This window comes from Podarcis raffonei, chromosome 1 (assembly GCF_027172205.1).
Source record: "Podarcis raffonei isolate rPodRaf1 chromosome 1, rPodRaf1.pri, whole genome shotgun sequence".
NCBI lineage: Eukaryota > Metazoa > Chordata > Lepidosauria > Squamata > Lacertidae > Podarcis > Podarcis raffonei.
In genome coordinates, this window is record NC_070602.1 from 7,895,300 (window position 1) to 7,915,782 (window position 20,483).

A 20,483-nucleotide genomic window follows, 5' to 3' on the forward strand; every position below is an offset into this window, starting at 1 on the left:
TTTCAAAGGTCAGCACCAACACTTTGAATTGTGCTCGGAATCAGTCTGTGTGGAAATCTGCGCTCTGCTATGGATTAGGCTGAGAGACTGTGACCGGCCCATGGTCGCCCAGTGAGCTTTATGCCTGGGGTCAGATCTGAACCCCGGTCTCTCCCACCTTGTCGTCCGCAACACTCTAACCCCTAGGCCACACTGCTTCTCTTTCTGAGACCCAGTTTGGCCGGAAAAGCAAAGGGAACAGCCCTTCCGCACCGCCTCTCTGAGGGCAGATTTTCCAGAAGGCTCAGCGAGGGACACAAGCGCGGCTGTGTTAATTGGCACGGGCTTAATGCCAGCTTTCCGAGGCATTAATTGGTGTTACAGGCCTGCCCCTGTCCACTCCAGGGGATTGGCTGATCTGTAGCAAACCTTTCTGGACTCAGGTTTCCTATTAAAAATAAGTGTGCATAATATTCCTTTGGCAGCGGCCAAACCTCCTCGAGGAGTCTAGTTACTTTTGGCAAGTTCCTTGCCCCGTTTTGCTCGGGGAGTGTTTTAAGTTAGGATATATTTAAACAGCTGTCTTGTACCGCAGTGATCCTACTGCCTTGTCCGAGGTACCGAAGGAAGGCTTTTCTAGTCCCCTTTCCCCAGAGATGCCACCAGGTTGAGACTCCCGGTACCTTAAACGGAACAGAGCCTCCCCCCGCTGTTGTAGCAGGGCACTACTAAAACATATGGAGACCTGCAACAGAATGTTGCAGCGTGCAGTGCAGATATTTGGGATTATAGCCATTCTGTTCCATGCCATCCACCCAATTCCTGTCTCCTATTCGCACCCTGACAGTTAAACAGGCAGCATTATGCAGTGGTTGAGTGTTCACAGTCCTCACTGTGATGTTTTTCAGTCTCCACCGCCCACTTTGGGGTCTCATCCTGCGGTGGCCTGATCCAGGAGGGCTCCTCTTATATTTCTTATATTCTTGTTGTTGTTTTGTCGTGTCCGCCTCTTCGTGACCCCCTGGACCAGAGCACGCCAGGCCCTCCTGTCTTCCACTGCTTCCTGCAGTTTGGTCAAACTAATGCTGGTAGCTTCGAGAACACTGTCCAACCATCTCGCCCTCTGTCATCCCCTTCTCCTTGTGCCCTCCATCTTTCCCAACTTCAGGGTCTTTTCCAGGGAGTCTTCTCTTCTCATGAGGTGGCCAAAGTCTTGGAGCCTCAGCTTCAGGATCTGTCCTTCCAGTGAGCACTCAGGGCTGATTTCCTTCAGAATGGAGAGGTTGGATCTTCTTGCAGTCCATGGGACTCTCAAGAGTCTCCTCCAGCATCTTAATTCAAAAGCATCAATTCTTCAGTGATCAGCCTTCTTTATGGTCCAGCTCTCACTTCCATACATCACTACTGGGAAAACCATAGCTTTTAATATACAGACCTTTGTTGGCAAGGTGATGTCTCTGCTTTTTAAGATGCTGTCTAGGTTTGTCATCGACTTTCTCCCAAGGAGCAGGCGTCTTTTAATTTCGTGACTGCTGTCACCATCTGCAGTGATCATGGAGCCTTACTTCATATTATTTCCACTAATATATGCATTTGTATATACTCCCCCGCCCATTATATGCATTTCTGCACATCTTTTCTGGTTGGGAAACTGCACCGCGAAATTTCAAAAAGTGCAAATTTCAAAAAGGTGGCTGTGTTTTGACTTTTGTCTCGTTTCAGAAAGCGCGAATGAGGTAAGATCTTGTGCTCTTTCCATGCATTTAAAGCATATTTAAAACGCACGACTGCCCATAAAGAATCCCAGGAACTGTAGCCCTGCGAGGGGTAAGTTCCCAGAATTCTTTTGGGTGCTTCAAACATACGGTGTGTACACAGCTTGTGCTATGAATCGCTTGCTGAATGCTTTCAGTTGTTTGGTTTTGTTGTGTTTCTCTTTGAGTTTAGAGGCTTACGGAAAAGGGGGATAGGAGCTGATTAAACTACTCAGGCCCCCTCAGAGCACAGATAACAACAGAGGGTTGCCGCGTGAATTAATGACATGAAGATACAGAGCCGCTTGGAAGATGGAGAGTGTTCTGCTAATGGCAGGGCAGGAACATTTACTGAACACTAAGAGAGAAATTGCGGGAAGGTCTCCTTTAATGGCAAATGTCTGCCCCTTGTCTGGGCTTTAGAGAGGGGAGCCAGCTTCCTTTCCCGTCGCATTGACAAGTCTCCAAGGTTACCGGCAGTTGCCTGAACATGCAGCCGCCAAGACTGCATAAACAGCGGGCCGAGGGCCCGGGGAAAGCTGTGAAATTGCATTGAAAGGAGCCACAAGGAAAAAGGAAACCGACTGCAGCCAGGCTTCTCCAAAAGCTTAATGCAAAACGCAGAGCAGAAGACGGACTTGCCTTTTGGACTAAGCTCTCAAGCAGCTACGTCTGAATTTGATGCAGCACAACGTTCCATCGTTACTGAAAACAGGCACAAAGGCTGTGTAAACATAATGCATTTAAAGGAACCCACCCACTCAAGAATGTTGGGAGCTGTAGTTTTGCCCTTTGCAGAACTATGGTTCACAGCACCCTTCACAAACTACAGTTAACAGGAGATTTTTTGGGGGGGTGGGTTAAGGAAGAGGATAAATAAATAAAAAAAATTAAAAGAATTATTATATATACCCCACCCGTCTGGCTGGGTTTCCCCAGCCGCTCTGGGCAGCTTACAGCATATGGGCTGCTTACAGAATGTGTTTTAAATGTATGGTTTGTTAATGTTACCCACTGTTAAAAACACCATGGAAGCATAGAATTGTAGATTTGGAAGGGACCCCAAGGGTCATCTAGCCCAACCCCCAGAAATGCAGGAGCAAATGCGTCACGGAACAAAGGGCAAAAAGGGACACACACATCTGCATTACATTCGTATATAGTAATTTATATATAAAACTGCAGATTTAGAAATAATTGCAGCAATTTAAATGGGGGGGATATGATTTTGCATGGGGCGGGTTGAGGGAAGCTTTTCTCTGTCTCTCGCAGCATTTGAACTCGGGGCCGCCCAACGAAGCTGAGCATTGGGATGATTTGAAGACAGATGAACAAAAGGACTTCTTTGCGCAGCGCATAAAACCCGCTCCCACGAGAGGGAGTGATGCCACCAACTTGGATGGTTTTAAAAGAGTTTGGAGCAGGGGTCAGCAAACTTTTTCAGCAGGGGTCCGGTCCACTGTCCCTCAGACCTTGGGGGGGGGGGGCTGGACTATATTTTGAAGGGGGGGAAAGGACGAATTCCTATGCCCCACAAATAACCCGGAGATGCATTTTAAATAAAAGGACACATTCTACACATGTAAAAACAAGCTGATTCCTGGACCGTCCGCGAGCTGGATTGAGAAGGCGATAGGGCCAGATCCAGCCCCTGGGCCTTAGTTTGCCTACCCATGGTTTGGAGGAATCCATGAAGGCAAAGTTACCAGTGGCCGCTAGCCACAATGGCCATGTTCCACTTCCACTGCTACAGGCAAGATGCACCTGAATGCCAGTCGCTGGGAATCCCAAGCTGGGAGGGGCTTCTTGCACCCGGTTCCTGCCTGAAGGCTTCCTATAAGGGAATCTTGTTAGCCCCTGCAGGCCGCCTAGGTGGTCCCGGTGATCTGCTGCATCAGACCAAATAACCGGCAGATTGTCAAGCTATCTAGCAGGTTAACCAGATCTTAGGTTAATGCAAGCAAGCAGGCAAATGTTTTCTCAAGCAGTGCGAAAGTAGCTTGAAAGGGGAGAAGCCTTTTTCAGTGCGGCAGGAGAAACCCAGAGAAACCAGCCCTACAGTTTAATTTCCACTCCAACTCCGCTTTGATGTCATATCTGCATTCAGAAGAAAGACAGACACACACACACATATTAATTTCTGCCCCTGTTGGCGTGCCACCTGCATCGGCAGTTGTCATTTGTCATTCCCCCCCCCCCCATGTAAATTTATTACTGACAGCTAATGACATGTACCAAACAGCAATTGGAATTATCACGGGGAAATGAGATTCAGTGAAGCATCTCGCCTCATTTGGAAGCTTGCGGTGCCTGAGTTTCTCCAAATGCAAATGCCATTTAAAGAGCTGTTTCTCAAATAATAATAATAATAATAATAATAATAAAGCACCGTCCTCTTACCAGTGAGGTTTGCCTTTCCTCCAGATTCTCCCCATCTCCTTTGCATGGAAGAACGGCAGCCAACATTATTGTTGGGATATTCCTAGAACTTGCCCAGTGTAAGGTTGAAAGCTGCACTGGGCTATGCAACGTGCCAGATATTGTGGGACTACAAATCCCATCATCCCTGACTACAGGCCAGGTTGGCTGCAGTTGTTGGGAGTTGTAGTCCATATAGAAGTCCCCTTGTTGACTACCCTTGATCTTCCCTACAAGCGACACTGAGAAAAACGGAACTAATCTCTGTATGTCAAAGGGCCAGTCTAGGTAAGATGTTAGGCCCCCGTGACCGGATTAATCTATAGGCTAAGGAGTAAACCGTACACAAATCCAGAGAGGAGGGAGGCCAAGAAGCAGAGATGAGTCAGGCAGCTGAAGAAGCCAGGGAGTCTTCCCCTCCTGCTGCAACCAGCTCCCCTCCCCGCTGGTCTTTCAGGACCAGAAGAGGTATGAAGAGGGGGGGAGCAGAGACAAGAATGTCAACAGAGTCTCAGACTGCTTGGGAAGGGCTCTGGAGAAGAGAAGACCTAGGCAGCTCTGGGGAGGCAGGGAACTTCAGTCTCCACAACTGCCTCATAGGGGCAAGACCTACCGAGTAGAGTTGAGATACTCGTGAAGCCTGGCACTCCTGAGCTGACCGTGTTTCTACTAACAAAGAGTTCACCTACTCCCTGTTAGGATACAGTTCCGTTCCACCTTTAGAACAGGCATGTGGAGTTGTTGTATGACACGTGTCTGTTTACTTCCAGCACAGTCTGCTGGGAACGTCCGTTGTACATAGCTTTTGTCTATGCTGCTGTTTTGCTCGAACACGAAGGGAAGCAGACATGTTTTTCCTTTGTCCTGCTGCTGAATAAATGCTGTAAATATGCTTACACATGTCTCCGTCCGCTACTTCTGCTGCAAAGAGTTCTTATCTCTGCTGGATTGTGTGCTCGGTCTCTAAAGGTTTCTGAGGCTTGAGTCGCAGTTTTGGTGCTGTTCCGAAATCCGGAGTTTCGCCCGGCTGCCAGCCGGTGGCTGGAGCCAGCTGGGGGCCTGCCAATTGCCCCCCGTCTCCCGGCAGCATCCCAACACTCCCTGCGATTTATTCCTGACACCCGTGCAGTTGGGTCTTTTTGCTGAACAGAATCCAGTTGGGGAGGGATGGGCTGCTCAAGACATCGCCCAAGAATTTAGGAGTAATTCCACCCATATTTCTAAATTACACCAACATCTAACCTCTACTTAGAGATCTCCAAAGGAGAGGCTACCATTTTCTGAAATAGCTTGTTCCACTGTTGAACAGCTCTTACCGTCAGAAAGGTCTCCCAAATGCTTAGTCAGAATCTCCTTTCTTGCAATTTCAATCCCTTGGTTCAGATTTTACCCACTGGAGCAGCAGAAAACAAGCTTGCTCCACCATCCATGTGACAACCCTTCCAATGTTTGAAGACGGCTATGCTATCGCCCCTCGGTTTTCTCTGACTGACAATCAGGTTGTCCCACCCACCGGTCAAAAGTGGCCCATGGGAGGTGGGGTCACGGTCAGGAAAAAATCCATGCGTAATCTTTGGATTAAGGATATTGATGTACAGCACTCTGACTGCGGCTTGTAAAACTTGCTCTCCAATTCATCCTGGGTTGTCTATTGACTTTTTAAAAGGCCATGCCAATTATTCAGATAACCTGACTGTTCCAAAATATCCACTGATCTTTGTGGAGCAAGATTTAATTGCTTTCCTTCCACTGTGCTGGATGGCTGTTTCTCCACCCCCTGCATTTCCTATAAAGAATGGTTTTGTCTCTGCGGGGACAGAGGAGGAGACGCTTTAATGCCTTCCCTTTCTATAGGAAACATTTCCAGAAAAGAGCAAAATAGATAATTCACTCCTGGCTTACTAAAACACCCAGGAAGGACTTTTGTATGGGATCTGGCTTTCTGGCTGATATGGTCAAAAGAATAACCAGATTACCATTTTATTTTCTCTTATCAACCAATTGCAAAGATTCACAAAGGGATTCTCTCTGTTTAAGTGCAGCTCTGCTTTTTTAATTATTATTTTGTATCTCCAATATTAGCTCATTTTATATTAGCGATTGCACAACTGCAGTGTTTTATCTCCTGTTTAACAGGTAGCTGTGACTGAGTACAGTCGTACCTTGGCTTTCGAACAGCTTAGTTCATGAACAACTCGGAACTCGAACATCGCAAACCTGGAAGTAGGTGTTCTGGTTTGCAAACTCTGCCTTGGAAGCTGAATGTCTGGTGCAACTTCCAATTCGCCGCAGGATGCTCCAGCAGCCAATCAGAAGCCGCGCCTTCGTTTCCGAATGTTTCTGAAGTCAAATGGACTTCCGGAACACATTCTGTTTAAAAACCAAAGTACGACTGTATAATAAAATTTGATTCTGCCAGATGTTAGATGTGAAGGTTAAATGCCGCATTTATTTCACTCCAGATGGTTGGGAACACAGTGAGCAGCATTATACCAAATACAGTACACAAGCTCCGCCAGAAATAGTCAACGTGGTGCCCTTCCAGACATTGTAGGAGTACAGCTCTCATTGGCTCCAACCTCTTACATCTGTGGATTATTCTAACCAGACTTTATAGAGTTGGAAGGGATCTGGGAACTGTCCATGGATCCAAGACAGTTTTCTTTCACTCCGCTGCTTTCCCCAGGATGTTTCCTGCTGAATCAGAACAAAATGCTTGTGGATTGACGCTTCTTCCGACTCAGCAGTAAACTGAAAAAAGTAAAAACCTCTAAGTTTAGAAATAATAGGACAAATGGAAGAGGCTCTTGGGAGGCTTCTCCAAAAGGCCAGCTGGAATCACGACTTCTCTCTATCTCAGTACGTTTCTGAGCACAATTCAAAGTGTTGGTGGTGACCTTTAAAACCTTAAATGGCCCCAGCCCATTATACCTGAAGGAGCATCTCCACCCCCCATCATTCCGCCTGGACACTGAGGTCCAGCGCTGAGGGCCTTCTGGCAGTTCCCTCCCTGTGAGAAGTGAGGTTACAGGGAACCAGGCAGAGGGCCTTCTTGGTAGTGGTACCCACCCTGTGGAACGCCCTCCCATCAGATGTCAAGGAAATAAACAACTATCTGACTTTTAGAAGACATCTGAAGGCAACCCTGTTTAGGGAAGTTTTAAATGTTTGATGTTTTATTAGTAGCTGGGGAAGCCCAGCCAGATGGGCTGGGTATAAATAAAATAACAATAATATCTCCTCTCCTTCAGTGTTGTGTTGGAAAGCCAGGAGAACTGTTATGTACTGAAGTTCTCACCCTGGGCCAGCAGGGGGATACTGTAGATAGTTTTCACTCAGGTCCACGTCAGTTATTTTAGGCGGGAAACCCTGGGTTGTTGTTGCTACAATGTTGACAGCCAGCTGCCTATACAAGCAGGCCGGCTGAGCTGTTTGCTGTTCAGTTCTCTCCAGCTTACAAGTAAAGAGCTGCTCTGGAGAAATCGCTGTGTGTCTGATATGTTCGCCCACAACTTAACAAGAACAACTGAGCTTGACCTGTACTGCCTTCCTGGCCACTTCTGCAAAGTTCTCGCCATTCCTCATTGCCCTCCTATAAGTCCACTCCAGCTGACCAGCACTTCACCCAGAACTGGACACAGCTCTCCAGAGGCAGCAGGAGCTGTCACCAAATGCACTCTCATCCAGAAATAGACCCAGGAATCTCCCTTAGAGTGTCAGGCGATTGGTCTCTCCAGCCCGGAATTGTTGACTCTGGTATTGGCACAGACCCTCCTAAGTCCAGTGTCTCCTTGAAGGGTCTTTGCTAGCCTTGCTAGCTGACGTCCTTTCCTTTCAAGATGCCAGAGTTTAAGCTCAAGACTTTCTGCCTCCCTTCACCTACTTCTGCACTGCGCCCCCCCCCATCATCTAATCTCGGTAACGACTCTTAATTTGATACATCATGCTTTCCATAGATTGCACGCATTCTAATTACACACGAAAATTATACGCCAACATCAGTGGGCTATGTACCTACATATGTTTACACAGGGATCATCTGCGCAAAACCATATACAATTATTCGGCCTCACACACAACTGTGCAACATATAATTCTCCGCTATCAAAGGCAGAAAGGCAATGCACACAAGCCATGCTCACATTCGCTGGTGCGCGCATGTAATTGCAAACAGCAGTGATCGAAACGCAAGGGCAGATTTAGCCGGTGTGTAATGTGGAGAATACTAATGAGGGACTGGTGGGCTTGTGGCGAAGGGATACAGCACAAGTTCAGTCCGATGGCCTTCTTCAAATCCTGAGCAAAAGTGGGGGGGGGGAGAATGGGAAAAGGCCTTTGCTGGGTGTAAAAAAAGGATGTGACAGATCAGCATCAACATCTCTTCCTGGGGGATGAGGAGGCTACAGCCACTGCAGGATAAATGCCACTCAAGGCTGCACATCACCAGGTGAATCGAGGCTTCGAGGCCCCCATGCAAGAGGGAGAAAAATTGACTGGGCATCAGCATGGCTTCGTGGCTCAGAGAACAATGAACACAGTATGGGGAGGAAGCACACCTAGCTCTGGTAACTGACAATATTTCCCGACCTACAAGGCTCAAAGACACCCCAGCGATCTGTATGTTTGCATGGTCTGGTTTGCAAGAGTTGAAAGCACATCTGACTTGTGAAATAATTTTTATCAAAAAAAAAATCTCTTGGATTACAAAAGAATGTGCAATGTCTCTCTCTCGCACACACCACCCCGCAATGTACAGTCTTTTCTATAGATTAATTACGTTCAATGTATGTTGTATCCAGTATAAAGTTGGAGGGGAAGAAAGGTATTGTGCAGGAATAGGGACGGGTTGATCAGCTCATTCCGTGTCACGTGTGAACCTTGGGTTCGTTAGCCCCTTTTTGTCCTGTTTCCTCGTTAATCTGTTTTATTAAATCTGCAAAAACATCGAGGATTCGCATTTAAATACTTCTGCATAAATATTTTATCACAAAATATTATCTCAATGCAAACACTTCCAAACATTTTTGGTCTTTTTTTTGGGGGGGGGAGCTGTAAATCAGTTGCAAAATCCAAAGGACCGTTGCCCAGGAGATAACAGCCCAGGAGTTTGTGATCAGGCCATCAAAATTCACTGAAAAAGAATTCCTCCAGCTTCTCTTTCCAGGGAGTTAAGAAAGATGTCTGCAATGGAAAGCAAATATTTCCTCCCCACCCTGGTTGTTAAAAACAGAAAGTCTGTGTTCAAGGCAAGGCTGTGGTTGAGCCGCTACTGAGAGCACGGAAAGCTGAGCGAAAGTGGTTTAGCTGTGCTCCTGGCATCTCGCAGCACACTTCATGAAAAAGACTCTTCTTCACTCATCACTGTGAGGCGCATTGAAGCTGGCTGCTCTCTCCCCTGAGATACAGCAGGGATGTGACAGCAGACAGAGCCTTTTTCATAAAAACAAAAAAATGGGGAAAGTGATGGTCCACTAAGTACAATTAAACCAGGGCGCAGCAAGCCCACACAACTTGCAATCTCACAAGCCAAACACATACAGATTGCCAACCAGGTGGCGTAGGAGCTGGGAGAGCTCCAGCAAACCAATATCCTGGCGGCCACGAAGGTAGGCAAATACTCTTTCCTGCTAGAATAAGACAGCTTCCTAAGCGGTGTGCAATACTCCAAAGCCTGCACAAATCTCATATAAATGTTATTCTCTAGTGCGGCCTCCGCGATGATGGAACTATATCAATGTGGCGTGGCACAACAACCTTGTTTTCATGCACTGGCAGAGGAATGGTGGGAGGAACCAGCTGGGGAACCCCCCACACACAGGGTAGGAAGGTTCAGAGCCTGGGGATTGGAGGTGGGATGACAATGAGCGATCAGTGAGAGAAGAGGGAGAAGACTGGGAGGAGGAGGTGTCAGAAGATGATGAGGCAACAGGGCTTAGTGAGCAGGGAGAGTCTGTGGCAGAGAGAGGTCCAGAATCAGAATCAGGAGAGGAGGGAGGCCAAGAGATAAGACAGGCTGGTTAAGAAGCCAGGGCATCCCCCCTCCTGCTGCAACAAGCTCCCCTCCAAATTGGCCTCACAGAACCAGGAGAGGCATGAAGCAGAAGGAGCAAAGGCAGACATGCAGGCACAGTCTCCGAATGCTTGGAAAACACCCTGGAGAGGAGGCGATGTCTATGACGGTGGGCACCACAGGGACATTTGGTCTTGGCAACTGCTTCCTGGGGCAAGACCTGAGTTGCTGTGCTCATTAGGCCTAGCACTCCTGTGCAGATCCTATCTTGCTCATAGTTAACTCCAGCTTGGTCAGGGTGATTTACTGCTGGCTCCCTCCTGTCACTTATATAGAAAGAAACATGTCCACTGCAGTGGGTTGGTCTAGATAGCCAATTGAATCTCCACCAACCCTACAGTTCTGTGATTCTGTGTCATTGTTCTGGAATGAAGAGCTGTGGGATGGGTTCCTGGTTTTCTGATTGCCAGGGCACAGTATAGATAACATTATTATACTGGAAGGTGACCACGCACCATCAAGACTGGATTTGCCCTTCCTAGACAAGAATCAGCCTGGAACCCCTTTCTCCACAGCGGCACCTAGCAGCTGGAAAGGGTACTGCAGTGTCTGGCTGTGGATGGCCCAAACTTGGAATATTATAATCCAGTTTGATGCAGCTTTTGCATGCAACCTGTTGGTAGATATGGCAGCCCTCTTCAGACATGAAAGAACTGGATTGTGCAGCCTGGCGGGGAGCCCACTCAATGTCTCCTTAAATTAAATCTCCAGCATTCACAGCAGGGCAGTGGCCTCTGCCCGGGACATGTTTGATGTACCTTATTCCCTATCTCATACACCCATAGAAATCTGGATGCAATCTCCCCTCGTGGCTGTGCTCCAAAGCCCTGGAATTACTTTATTCCATACTTTGCACTATTCCCGGGGAGCCTCTTCCCCTCAGTTTGGCCATACACAGTGGGGCTTGTCTGCAAACTCACCATTATTATTATTCCCGCCGCCACTTCCAAATATTCAAGTTATTCCTGTTGCTCCTTACAGCTTCGCCCCGTCTTTCCCAGACACAGCACACTTGTGATTGCCTGCAAATGTCTCCAGTTTCCACTCTGGCTTCCTGTAGAAAATTCTTCCTTCACCTAAAAGCGTGAGATTTGAGGCCCCGGGGGCTTCCGTGCTTCATTGTGCATGTGTCACATTATTTAGCAGCCTGAATACCTCCCCCCACCCACTAAACTTCGTTGAAATTACCTAGCTGTTTGTAGAGGAACAGTCTCTAAAAGCTGCTAAGGCGAGTTGTTTGCCACGACAGCTCCAGGAAAAGTCTGCCTGAACTGTAAGGCAGGGAGGTGTGAAAGCAACAGAGTAAGGGGTGTTTGCTAATGGGAGAGAGGGCCTGGCTCTGAGAGAATGGTTGAGTTGGAAGGGAACCTCAGGGTCATCTAGTCCAACCCCCTGCAATGCAGATGATGCACGAAAGACGGCCATCCAACCTCTCTTAAAAAACCACCAAGGAAGGAGAGTCCACCACCTTTCGAGGGAGACAGTTCCACCTTCAAACAGCCCTCACTGTCAGAAAGTTCTTCCTGGTGCTTATTCAAAATCTCCTTTCTTGCAATTTGAAGCCATTGGTTCTGGTCTTATCCCTCCAGAGCAGCAGAAAGCAGGCTTGCTCCATCATCCATGTGACAACCCTTCAGATGTTTGAAGATGGCTATTGTATCTCCTCTCAGTCTACAGGGTGTGGTGTAGTGGTTAAGAGCGGTGGACTCGTAATCTGGTGAACCGGGTTCGCTTCCTCGCTCCTCCACATGCAGCTGCTGGGTGACCTTGGGCCAGTCACACTTCTCTGAAGTCTCTCAGCCCCACTCACCTCACAGAGTGTTTGTTGTGGGGGAGGAAGGGAAAGGAGATTGTTAGCCGCTTTGAGACTCCTTCAGGTAGTGATAAAGCGGGATATCAAATCCAAACTCCTCCTCCTCCTCTTCTTCTTCTTCTTCAAACATACCCAGGCTAAACAGGTGAAAGTGTCGCATGCCAGGGAACATGCCAGGGAAGTTCATTCAGTATCTCAGTATCTCAGAAAAAAGATTTCCACAAGAGTTTAGTGTTGCTCAACAAGTTGTATGGCTTTGAAAAAGGGATTGGACATTTCTGGGATATGATATATAATGAACTGAAAAAAATGTTTGAAATAACTTTTGTAAAAAAACAACAACCCAGAAGCCTTTCTGTTAGGAATTATAGCTACCGACATTCCAAAGGAAAAGGAAAGACTCTTTATGTATGTGACAACAGCAGCACGGATGCTACTAGCCCAGAGAGGAATGGCAAATTAAGCTGTTAGATTACGCTGAAATGGCAAAATTGACCAGAAAGCTCAGGAACCAAGAAGACAAGAAAGTGAAAAAGAATGGGGAAAGTTTATAATTTATTTAGGATACCACTGTAAGCAGATGAAAACATTAGCAGGATTTTAATCTGACTTGTAATGTAACCAATACTATGGACAATATGGATAGACATAAAATATAATTAGGAAATAATACGCAGTTGACTATGTTGACAATAGACCCATGGAGAGGATGCGGGGGGAGTCCCAAGATTCAGAGTAATCTCTTTATACGGATGTGTATTTGGTATGGTTATATAAATTCATATTTTTAAAATCAAATAAAAATTATTTTGAAAAAAGAAAAAAAGGATTGAACAAATTCATGGAGGAGAAAGCTACCATTGGCTGCTAACCCTGATGGTGATATTCTGTCTCCATTTTCAGAGGCAGCTTTTAAATTTTGGAGGCTTATTTTATATTTTAAACTTTGTATATTGTATATTTTATCGAGGCAAAGTGCTTGGAGACCTACGTGGCGAAAAACAGGATGCAAAAACCCATATATATATGTCAGGGAACTGACATCAGAGATCAACGGAGAGGGAAGACGCTCCGAGGATGCAGGGGAGGGAACCAGCAAGGAGAGAGGGAGAGCTTCGGCTGGGGAAGGAAACCAAGGTGACACCAGGAAGAAAGGGGAGGCTGAGAGTACTTCGGAGGGAAGGCTCCGAGACTCTGCCAGTGAGATCAGTGGGGAGAGCGCAGGATCTCCGCTTGGCACGCCTACTCTGCGCAGAAGGCTTCCGCGCAGAGAAGCTAGGCGGAGACTGGCTGTCAAGGAATTCTTATGTTGGAAGAAGTTCAGGAAACGCCCACTGACGGATTCTGCCAGTGATTAAGACAGTCGCATTTGCAAGGCGCTGTCAAACCAGGGAAAGTTTGAGCTATATCACCTGCTTGGGGGCAGTTTGGAGCTTACGCATGAGCAACACCATTTCCCATTACAATATATATATATATGTTTGAACTGTTTTCATAATGCAATAATACTGGAACCATTCCTGAGATGTTGACCTGTTTTCAAATGTGCCAAATTGATTGTAACTGTTTTATGTATGGAACCATTCTTTATTGCTTTTACTCTTTTCTTTTCTTTTTAGGTTATAAGTGTTTTTGTAGTCGTTTCATTTATCGCTGCAATGCACCCTGAGACCTTGTAGGCAAAGGGCAGGTAAGAAATAAATCAGATCAGACCATAAAAACTGATGCTCACGGATCTATCTATCTATCTATCATCTATCTATATCATCTATCTATCATCTATCTATCTATCTATCTATCTATCTATCTATATCTATCATCTATCTATCTATCTATCTATCTATCATCTATCTATCTATATATCTATCTATCTATCTATCTATCTATCTATCTATCTATCTATCATCTATCTCTATCATCTACCTACCTACCTAACTACCTATCTATATCTGGTTTTCCACATGAGTAAGACAAATTCGTTGTTGGGTTATCCTGGAAAAAGCGACACCCGATTCTGTTGGTATGAAAGCTACTTCACATTTATATAAGGCTCCCCGCAAAGAATCCTGGGAGTCGCAGTTTTTTTGTGGTGTTGCTGAGAGTGCAAACTACACCAAGACGTTCTGTCATTTGGCCTGGAAGAAAAAGGGCCTCCTTAGGAAGAACAATCTTGTCCAAAAACATCTCCAGGGCACCAGGTTGGAGGAGGCTGATCTACGTCGTCGAGTTACGGGGCGGATTCCCCCGACGTTAGGCAAGATCTACGGCACGAATGCCGATAGTAGCCAGCCCTCTGATCTGCATCCCGGCAGATTTCAAACAGACCATGAAAGTGGGTGGTCTAAACTGTCTGCAGACAGCCTTAAATCCCAGCGAGAGAAAGTTCTCGTTCCTGGAATGCGTCTAATATTGCATATCAAAAGTGCCTTTGATTCCCAGAAACATTCTGGAGGCGCAAAACATCTCAATGTATCGCCAGCGTGGAGACGGATGGGCTTGCTTAGAGCGCCTGGGAAGACTCCTGCTTGCTAATCTCTGGGAGTCAAACGTTGATTTGATTTAGCACGAGTCGGGAGGAGTGTGTGGTGTGGGACGCAAGGGAGAGTCACTTTGTATTTCTGGCTAGAGTAGCTGAACACAAGATTCACACACGACACTTAGTTTAAAAGTCTATTGAATGTAACCAGAGGTGTATTGGCCCAGGGTCAGGGTGGGGTAGGAATTAAGAACCGTTACTGTTTCTGCAGCAGGGTGCCTGTAGGGTCCTGTTCTCCAGCATCCTAGAGCCGTCCAATCAGCAGAAAGGGGAGTCTTTCAGCTCACCCAGCTGGAGCCAATCAGAGTGGAAGAAGACGAGTCAGCCACTGAGGATGGGCTCCTGGGGTCACTCTGCAGATGGCACCTGGGAAGGACATGGAAGAGTTCTTCTGTGCCCTGCAAAACCAAGCATGTAGCAAGACTGAAATGCAACGTGTGCCACTTTCAAGAGAAAGAGTGCATGTTCTGTTCCATACCGTGGACCTTCAAGGAAAGCGCTCCCTTGAGAGGGAGAATATTGGGAAGAAGAGGCGAAGGGGTAACAGGGCTTAGTGAGTGGGGAGAATCTGTGGCAGAGAGAAGTCCAGAATCAGAGGCAGAAGCAGGAGAGAAGGGAGGCCAAGAGGCAGAGATGAGTCAGTCTGGCGAAGAGTCACGGGAGTCTCCCCATCCTGCTGTGACTGGAGATGAACTGCTGTTTTCATTGGGCAAGTCTGTGAAGATTGTATTTTTGGTTGGTTTGTTTTTTAAATCATTTTTATTTGGTTTTACAAATATAAATTTATAACCATACCAAATACACATCCATATAAAGAGATTACTCTGAATCTTGGGACTTCCCCCCATACTGTCAACATTTTCAACTGCGTATTATTTCATAATCTATATTTTATAACTATCCATATTGCCCATATTTCTTCTTTCCATCTCTGGGCTGTGAAGATTGTGTTTTTGCTAATAGAGTGTTAACTTCAACTTTGAACAGCGGGATTTACTGCCAGCTCACTCTTTGACATATGTATATATGTGAAGGCATCACTACCGCTGGTTTCTATGCCAACCCCGTGGTGCCTGGCTCTGAGGAAGGGCCCAGGAGATCTTTCCTCTCACAGCTGGGCCTTCTGAATGAGGTGGCCAAGAGAATGCCTGCATTGCCTCTCTGGTTTCCCTCTGATGAGAAGGACTTTCTCAGAATCTTGCCAGCCACTGCAGATGGGAACTGAGCCTGGCACCCCCAGAGTCTCATGCAGGAGCCTCTCCTGGCTCCACCTGCAGGTGCCAGGGACCAAACCTGGGACCTTCTGCATGCAAATCAGATGGTCTGCCACTAAGGTACAGCACCATCCATGAGTCTGGTGCTTTACAGAGCTACAAGAGGGCAGGTCCTTAAGCAGCCTGCATTTTCACATTTGGCACAGAAAACAGAGGAAGGGGAAGGGAGAAAATAACACACCATTATTTGAGGTATATGTATTTTGGCTAAGTCGCACACTTAGCTGTTGTAGTCCTGGGAACTAGGAGGTTGCGCCAAAGGGGCCGTGGAAAAGGTGCAATTTGAAGGACGTAATATAGGTGGCAGGTGGGTGGCTGCTCCCTCAAGGGGGCTGTATTATTTTCAAAAATGAAAATGAAAGCTGAGATGGTAAGGATACTGGAAGCAGTACCAACTGCCCACATGTGGTATGGCCGTTGACTGCCAAAAGACCAGCCGATGGAGCACATGCACAGAGTGATTTCGCCAAAGGGCACGCCGGAAGAACAGAAATAAATCCAGATTTTCCATTGGGATGAAGTTTGGAAAGCAATAAAAACCAGAAGTTCCTCCCCCCAAAAGTTTGCTTTTAAAAAAATATGTGACTGCCGATATCTGACAACTGTAAATGAACAGCTATTGAGCTGGAGGGAGTCTTCGGAGGACGGGGCAGGGAGTGTAATTACAGGTCGTAAAGCCCGCATAATTTTTGCAGACAGAGAGGACTTTGTCTCCCGTGTGACATGCTGATTGCCATCTGGCCCAAAGTCCTATGGTTTGGCTAAGGAGGGTTTCCCCCTCGCTTTTCCGGGAGTAGATTCCCACTGCTAACGGAATATGGCACATTCTAATTTCATTAATGCTGCAGGATTATCACAGCTTCCTCCTTCCTGCGGGGAAAAGGCTGCACAAGGAACTGTACCTACTGTACCTCCAGATGCAATTAGCTGTATATTTATTTAACAGCAGCTTGCCATCCATATGCACGGCTGCATGGGAGGAACTGAGGTCGCATCCTGCCCAAATGAGGCCTATGCATGGGTGGCACTGGCACAGCGTCCCGAATGACAGCTGTTCCGACTTAAAGGGAGGAGGCTGGACTGGAGCAAAGAAATGGAACAATGGCGCAGATCACCTGGAGGCAGGGATAGCCCTGATGTGAGCCATGCTAAGCAATGTGGCTCAGGCAGTAGATAGGGGGAAGGTGAGCAACAGATCTTACTATCATCACTGCTGCTGCCTCCCTGGCCACTGCCATGGGCTGGTTGGACGCAGAGGAATGGTGGGAGGGACCAGCCGGGGAACAACCAAGGGAAGAAGGCTCAGAACCCAAGGAATGGTGATGGGACAATGATGAGTAGTCAGAGGGAGAAGACTAGGAGGTGAAGGTGTTGGAAGCTGAAGAGGTTAACAGGGCTTAGTGAGCGGGGAGAGTCTGTGGCAGAGAGAAGTCCGGAATCAGAGGAAGAAGCTGAAGTGGGAGAGGAGAGAGGCCAAGAGGCAGAGATGTGTTTGGCTGGTGAAGAGTCATGGATGTTTCCCCCTCCTGCTGCAGCAAGCTCCCTTCCTCCCTTGTCTCCCAGAACCAGAAGAGGCATGAAAAGGGCATAGGTTGCATGTAGGTGCAGTCTCCGATTGCTTGGGGAAAGCCCTGGAGAAGAGGGGACTTAAGATGGCTGTGAGGAGGTGGGGACTTTCAGTCTGGCAACTGCTTTTCATGAAGAAAGACCATCGGGAATGAGCTTGTGCTGGTCCCGGGGGGAGGTTACCGTGGGGCGAGGTCCAGGACCTGAGTTGAGGGTCGGCAGACAGTCCTCCTCGGGAAAAGCGGGGTCCACAGTGAGAAGCCGGGCAAGGACAGGAACTCTGGGGAAACAGGACTGGATGCTGGCTGAGACAGCTCTTCAACGACGTTGCTCCCGCAACCTGGGACTGGGCTGACTGGCCTTTATCTTCTCTGAGGCCAGGGGCGGTCCCGGCCCCCAGGAGACCCGCCTCTCCTGGCCTTAAGGCGAGCACTCCTCCTGGGAGAAACCAGTTCCCTTCGCCTCTCTGCCCTGAGCCTCTGCAGTTCAGGAGAGGCTGAAGGGTTACTGGGCCCAGGGGGAGACTCACCTGTAGGCACTGAGTCCTCAACCACCTCCGGAACCAGAGTGGATTCACCTGGTGCCTGCTCCCGAGGATCCGGCACAGGTGCAGGCGCTTCAGCATCAAGGCCCTGCCCCAGTTCAGCCGGCCCTGGAGGCGGGGACTCCTGTGCAGGCTGGGATTCCTCCGGTTCAGCCTCTGAATCGGATTCCCAGGCCATCACAGAGCTGATCTCTTCATTAGGCCTGACACTCAGCCAGGTCTGTGGAGATGGTTTTTTTTGTGTGTGTGAATAAAGAGTGAACTCCAACTTTGAACGGTGTGATTTACTGCCAGCTCGCTCTTTGACAGCCACTGCTGTCAATCTCTTGCTTCGGATGTCATCACCCATGCAACGGGCAGAGAGAAGGCGAGTAAAAAGAGCACATGATAAAAATACATGCAGTGCTTTTCCCCCCAGGGGAAGGTATAAGGGACACGGGTGGCGCTGTGGGTTAAACCACAGAGCCTAGGACTTGCCGATCAGAAGGTTGGCGGTTCGAATACCTTCAACTGGGTGAGCTCCCGTTGCTCGGTCCCTGCTCCTGCCAACCTAGCAGTTCAAAAGCACGTCAAAGTGCAAGTAGATAAATAGGTACCGCTCCGGCGGGAAGGTAAACAGTGTTTCCGTGCGCTGCTCTGGTTCGCCAGAAGCCGCTTAGTCATGCTGGCCACATGACCCGGGAGCTGTACGCCGGCTTCCTCGGCCACTAAAGTGAGATGAGCGCCGCAACCCCAGAGTCGGTCATGACTGGACCTAATGGTCAGGGGTCCCTGTACCTTTTACTCGAAGGTACGCAGTACCTGCACCTCTTTTTTGTTGTTAAAAAGTGTGGCGCTTCTGTAACAACTTCATGGTGGGTACTGGCATCTATTTTTCTAGGAAAAAAGCACTGAGTACATGAACTATGCCTGGTGTGAAGAAGGACGCGAGGGAGAACATTTTCTCCCTCTCTCTCCTAGCCCTAGACCTTAAAGGTAAAGGTAAAGGTACCCCTGCCCGTACGGGCCAGTCTTGCCAGACTTTAGGGTTGTGCGCTCATCTCACTCTAGAGGCCGGGAGCCAGCGCTGTCCGCAGACACTTCCGGGTCACGTGGCCAGTGTGACGAAGCTACTCTGGCGAGCCAGAGTCGGAAACGGAAACGCCGTTTACCTTCCCGCTGGTAAGCGGTCCCTATTTATCTACTTGCACCCAGGGGTGCTTTTGAACTGCTAGGTTGGCAGGCGCTGGGACCGAGCAGCGGGAGCGCACCCCGCCGCAGGGATTCGAACCACCGACCTGACGATCGGCAAGCCCTAGGCGCTAAGGTTTTACCCACAGCGCCACCCGCGTCCCTAGCCCTAGACCTTAGAGCCGTCCAATAAAGCTGAATGTTAGAAGATTCAGGACAAAGAAGCTATTTCTGCACACACAGGCGAACTGTGGGGTTTGCTCCCACAGGAGGAAGTGATGGGTTTAGAAGAAGACTGAAGAAACTCATGGAGGACAAAGCTATAATCGGCTACTTGCCATGGTGACTAAGCTCTTTCCTGCTGGAGGCAGCAATGTTTCTGCATGCGGGGAGAGTGATCTTGCAACCATGTCCTGCTTGCAGGCTCCCCCAGGCATCTGGCTGGCCCCTGTGAAAACAGGATGCTGGACTAGAGGGGCCATTGGCCTGATCCAGCAGGCTCTTCTTATGTTCTCATGTTTCTGCATGCTATTATGGCTTCTGGATTCCTACCAATTCAAATGGAAAGCTACACTGAATAAACACCCACCAATAAAAGATAATGGGAGAGGATTTACCCAGCAAATTATTTGTCAAAATTACAAATACCCAAATACAATCATTCACCCTTGCTAGATTCAACATGCTGCCATCTGCCTTATTGCAGGGCAGATTCGAGGGTAAACCATACGAAGAACGAGTCGCCCCTGTGGCTTGATGGAGGTAGACACTGTTTCTCATGTCTTGTTACGCTGCCGTTTCTACGGGGATATACGCTCGGTATTTATCACTCCTGTTATACAAAAATATCCAAATGGGTCCAAACTTCAATGTCTAAAACTCCTGGTAGAGGACAAGGATCTAGAGATCACACTAAGGGTGTGACTGCCATAAAACTTAGAGAACAAGCTGTACTACCAAAATGATTAAGGTTTTAAATGACAATTTTAGGTTATAGTTTAGTGATCAAGATTTAATACATATTTTTAACTGCCGCTATATCTGAATTGTCTCTGTTATACCCAACTGCAATTCAATGTATTCTTGTTGTGTTTTATGATTTTCCGATATTGTAAGTGAACTGGTCTATGACCGTAATAATAAAATTCATTCATGCTATTATGGCTTATAAATGCTTACATACACACTATTTTCTCCAGTACAATTTACGTTATCTCTGTGCACGCTTTCTGGCTAACGAACTGCAAAACTACTCGGACCCCGAAAGCCTAGAACGCATGGGACAAGCGGTCACATACTGGTAAATACTGACTGTCACTGCCTGGCATTGGTGAGAAATATCATATCTTAATCCCAAAT